Genomic DNA, 5,717 nt, shown 5'->3' with positions numbered 1-5,717 from the left:
CTGAGGCTCTTTGCGCAAAAGTGACATTATGAACCCTACGCGCTGGGATTCATCCCCAGAGGACTTAGGTCTCAAACGAAAATACAATAAGCAAGCATTTTTGAATGAAAAAAATTCTCGGTGTTCACCAAAAAATAAATCCGGCAAACATACCTTAGGCTCCAAGAAATGTGCTCCAGGACAGTTACTCACGTGCTGACGGAGCTCGACAACCTCCAGAGAGAGTCCCTGCAGGCGATGAACCAAATCCTGAACCGACACCATGATGGAACAGAAAAATCTTTCCTTAGAGAATTTGCTGGCTGGACTTACTGTTATGTTCTGCTACCAGAGCTAAGGAAAGAGAGGAGATCTGTCCCTACGATAGAACTCAGCTGAATCCCTACGATGTAACAGGGAACCTGATCCTGCGATCAGACCTGCTAAAGTCCTAAGCTAGTCTGTACGGAGACCTATAGATGTGGGGAAGGAATCCCTACAAGTACTAAGGACTGGGAGGAATATGGGACACCTCCTAACAGAAATAGTAGCAGACAGACGAACAAACTAAATATATAGAACATAGAGGTCAGTAGACCAAGCAAACTAACAGAGCAAGACACAGAGCACAGGCTAGCTAGAAAGTAGATATACAATGAAGTCCAGCAAAGCCAGAAGGGCGGAGCAGGATTAAATAGGCCAACAAGGTCATGTGACCAGCAAAGGAAAAAAAACCTAAGAGCAAGGTTCTAACACTGTTGGCCGATCCCACCGATATGTGCGGTATCGGCTGACTTAAGTCTAATATATATGGTGACCTCAGTAGAAAACTTCCTGTTCTGAAGCTCCGGTTACAGAATTTAGTCACAGTTACATTGTGTGGATCCAGATCACTATTCACATCATTGTGCACATCTTACCAAACGCTAATTAAATCTCTAATGATATGAAAATTAATGTTGAAGATTACTTGGATCTGTAAAATGTCGATATGACCAAGCTAAACAGCAAGACAATGGATATGAAGGATTGTCAAGGGCACGCTGTGTGCTATAGTATCCACAGTGTATATAATATATGAGATAACTGCACTTTGAAACATTTTTATAGCTGCAATGTGTAGCGCTGGCGTCCCTGCCCTCTGCTAGGCAGGGACGCTGCTCCCCTCACCGCTCTGCTCCGTGCCCGGCGTCCTCTCCTCCTGCTCTGCTCTCGGCGCGCGCTCCTTCCCGGCCCCTGTGCTTAGGGCGCGCGCGCGCGCGCTCCCCTCCTCTTAAAGGGGCCGCGCGCGCCGCCCTAAAGAGTCCCCGGCCAATGGCCGGAGGACTTCATCATATAAAAGGCACCTCCTCCAAAATGGAGGTGCCCGAGCAATGTTGTTTGCACCTGTGTCTCACCTGTGCTTCAGCCCTCAGGTCCCGTTGCCAGTTACCTGCCAGTTACCTGCCAGTTACCTGCCTGATTCCTGCCTGAATACTTGTTACCTGTCTGCCAGTCTGAGGTCCGACGGTCTGCCTTACTACTCCTGTCAGTCTGTCTAAGGACCAGCCTGCCCGCTCACCTGGGAGCGCTTATCAGTTACCTGCCTGCTTGCCTGAGGTCCGACGGTCTGCCTTACTACTCCGGTCAGTCTGTCTATGGACCTGCTTGCCCGCTCACCTGGGAGCGCTTCTCCGTTACCTGCCTGCTTGCCAGCCCGGAGGCTCCGTTGTCACGTGCTGTGACCACCAGCTAACTCAGAGACTCTTGCCCGCTCACCTGGGAGCGTATCTCCGTTACCTGCCTGCTTGCCAGCCCGGAGGTCCCGTTGTCACTTGCGGTGACCACCAGCTATTCCAGAGACTCTTGCCCGCTCACCTGGGAGCGCTTCTCCGTTACCTGCCTGCCTGCCAGCCCGGAGGCTCCGCCGTCACGTGCCGTGACCACCTGCTATTCCAGAGACTCTCGCCTGCTCACCTGGGAGCACCCATCTACCATCTGCCTGCTAGCCTACCCGGAGGCTCTGCCATCACAGGTCGTACCTACCCCTTACCCAGAGACTGCCCTGATCACTTGCCGTATCTCCCTGTCCGTTCACCCAGAGACTGCCCTGATCACTTGCCGTATCTCCCTGTCCGTTCACCCAGAGACTGCCCTGATCACTTGCCGTATCTCCCTGTCCGTTCATCCAGAGACTGCCACCCGCTCCCTTACAAGGGCCGCCCCCTTGTATAGTAGCTCAGAGGTTCCGCCTCCCGGACCCGTTACAGTTTGCTCGGGCCATGGAACCCGGTGGCACCCAAGCTCCCTCGCTCTCGGACCTCTGTCTTGAACTGTCCCGTCAGAGGTCCCAACAGGAGACCATCCTGGGTCACCTGCGGAATGTTAATACTCGCCTGAACACTCTGTCTGATCCACCAACAACCTCCGCCAGTACCATGGTATCCTTTTCCGGACCCCGGCTCTCTGCACCTCCTCGCTTCGGAGGCGACTCCGTCCTGGCTCGGGGCTTCATAAATCAGTGCACCCTGCATTTTGAACTATTATCCCACCAGTTTAACTCCGACCGAGCCAAAATTGCCTTTATCATGTCCCATCTCACCGGGGAGGCCCTGGCCTGGCTAAATCCTCTATGGGAGAGAGGAGATCCCCTGGTGTCCGACTTGCCTGCCTTTCTCATGGCTTTCCGGAAAGCCTTCGACGAACCCGGACGGAGGACCTCATCCGCATCTTCTCTGCTTCGCCTCCGTCAGGGAAGCCTCACCGTGGGCCAATATGCCATACGGTTCCGTACCCTTGCCTCGGAGCTGGCCTGGGATAACGAAGCCCTGGTATCCGTCTTCTGGGAGGGTCTGTCCGGCCGTATTAAAGATGAACTTGCTGGTCGGGACATTCCTACCACTCTCGATGATCTAATAACCCTTGCCACCCGGATTGACCTACGGTTCCAGGAGCGTGCCAAAGAGGTCACCCGTGAGAGAAGGATTCCACGTCTAGCTCCTACTTTCCAGGAACCCGTCATTCCTTCCGTTTCTCCACAGGTACACTCTCCTGAGCCTATGCAGGTCGACCAGACCAAGATGGTCAAATCCCGTCAGGATTTCCGCCGTGCCGAGGGGAGCTGCTTCTACTGTGGCAGTAAGGAGCATCTGATCCGTGCCTGCCCGGAGAGGTCGGGAGAACGCCTGTATCTAGGTTCACTCAGAGGGGTCGATCTAGACAAAAATAAATCCTCTCCATCCCTGCTGTTGTCAGTCTCAATCATCTGCGGGGAGAATCGTTATTCCGAACTAGCCCAACTTGACTCTGGAGCAGCCGGAAATCTTATTTCACAGTCCCTGGTGGAGAAATTCCGCATCCCCACCAAACCTCTGGCTGTACCCTTGTCTGTTGTTGCCGTGGATGGGGGCCTCTTACCTCGCCCCATCCAATTCATCACCGAATCCATTACTCTGCAGGTGGGAATGCTGCATTCAGAGAGTATCTCCTTTCACGTTCTGCCTGGTCTCCCTCACGCCCTCTTGCTAGGTCTGCCTTGGCTCCAGAGACATGCACCCGTGCTTGACTGGCAAACCGGAGAAGTCCTTCACTGGGGACAGGCCTGTCATAAAACCTGCCTGGTTCCCGTCCATTCCGTCCGTCCCTCTCCTATCCCAGCTAATCTACCTGGACTTCCGATTCCTTATTGGTCTAGTGCTGATGTCTTTGTTAAGGAGGAGGCAGAGACATCACCACCTCATAGACCATGTGACTGCCCCATCGATCCCGCCAGAGTAATGCAGGTGGCTCCCGTGAGTCTAAATTGTCTCCCTCCTGGTAAGACGTTCGTATCGGTACCTGATCGGGAGAGAATCCTACACTGGGGTCATTCGTCTAAACTAGCTGACCACGCCGGTCGGAAAAAGACCCTCCAGCTTATTACCCGACACTACTGGTGGCCTAACCTGCACAAGGATGTTATGGACTTTGTTTCTGCCTGTGTGTCCTGCGCCCGCAACAAAGTTCCGAGACACCTGTCGGCCGGCCGCCTTCTTCCTCTGCCAGTACCTGCTGCCCCTTGGCAGCATTTAGCGATGGACCCTCCTCAATTCCGTCCTGGGGATAAAGTCTGGCTCTCGTCCAAATATGTCCGACTCAAGATCCCTTCCTATAAGTTAGGGTCTCGGTTCATCGGCCCACTGGTGGTCATCGGTCAGATCAACCCGGTAGCCTATAAATTGAAACTCCCGGCCAACTTACGGATCCCTAACTCCTTCCATGTATCTCTCCTCAAACCTGTGGTACTTAACTCTTTTTCTAAGTCTACAGGTACGCCTCCTGCTCTGGTTTCTGCTGAGGACAAGTTTGAGGTAGAGAACATTCTTGCCAGCAAAAGGGTAAAAGGAAAGACCTTTTTTCTGGTAGATTGGAGGGGGTTTGGTCCTGAGGAGAGAACGTGGGAGCCCCGGGAGAACATCCATGCCCCTCTCATCCTAGCTAAATTTCTGTCTGGCCTAAAAAAGGGGGGGCCTAAAGGGGGGGGTACTGTAGCGCTGGCGTCCCTGCCCTCTGCTAGGCAGGGACGCTGCTCCCCTCACCGCTCTGCTCCGTGCCCGGCGTCCTCTCCTCCTGCTCTGCTCTCGGCGCGCGCTCCTTCCCGGCCCCTGTGCTTAGGGCGCGCGCGCGCGCGCTCCCCTCCTCTTAAAGGGGCCGCGCGCGCCGCCCTAAAGAGTCCCCGGCCAATGGCCGGAGGACTTCATCATATAAAAGGCACCTCCTCCAAAATGGAGGTGCCCGAGCAATGTTGTTTGCACCTGTGTCTCACCTGTGCTTCAGCCCTCAGGTCCCGTTGCCAGTTACCTGCCAGTTACCTGCCAGTTACCTGCCTGATTCCTGCCTGAATACTTGTTACCTGTCTGCCAGTCTGAGGTCCGACGGTCTGCCTTACTACTCCTGTCAGTCTGTCTAAGGACCAGCCTGCCCGCTCACCTGGGAGCGCTTATCAGTTACCTGCCTGCTTGCCTGAGGTCCGACGGTCTGCCTTACTACTCCGGTCAGTCTGTCTATGGACCTGCTTGCCCGCTCACCTGGGAGCGCTTCTCCGTTACCTGCCTGCTTGCCAGCCCGGAGGCTCCGTTGTCACGTGCTGTGACCACCAGCTAACTCAGAGACTCTTGCCCGCTCACCTGGGAGCGTATCTCCGTTACCTGCCTGCTTGCCAGCCCGGAGGTCCCGTTGTCACTTGCGGTGACCACCAGCTATTCCAGAGACTCTTGCCCGCTCACCTGGGAGCGCTTCTCCGTTACCTGCCTGCCTGCCAGCCCGGAGGCTCCGCCGTCACGTGCCGTGACCACCTGCTATTCCAGAGACTCTCGCCTGCTCACCTGGGAGCACCCATCTACCATCTGCCTGCTAGCCTACCCGGAGGCTCTGCCATCACAGGTCGTACCTACCCCTTACCCAGAGACTGCCCTGATCACTTGCCGTATCTCCCTGTCCGTTCACCCAGAGACTGCCCTGATCACTTGCCGTATCTCCCTGTCCGTTCACCCAGAGACTGCCCTGATCACTTGCCGTATCTCCCTGTCCGTTCATCCAGAGACTGCCACCCGCTCCCTTACAAGGGCCGCCCCCTTGTATAGTAGCTCAGAGGTTCCGCCTCCCGGACCCGTTACACAATGCTTAGTTTTACATGATATTTTGCCTGAAATTAAGCAATATCTAGTAGGGTTTGCTGGTAGACGTGAACTGATCACATATTGTTGAGGTCAAGGATGAAA

This window comes from Phyllobates terribilis, unplaced genomic scaffold (genome assembly GCF_046119375.1).
Source record: "Phyllobates terribilis strain yellow unplaced genomic scaffold, ASM4611937v1 Scaffold_11__3_contigs__length_659146591, whole genome shotgun sequence".
Taxonomy (NCBI): domain Eukaryota; kingdom Metazoa; phylum Chordata; class Amphibia; order Anura; family Dendrobatidae; genus Phyllobates; species Phyllobates terribilis.
The sequence above is the reverse complement of the archived record's forward strand: the minus strand, read 5'-3'. Positions refer to the sequence as shown.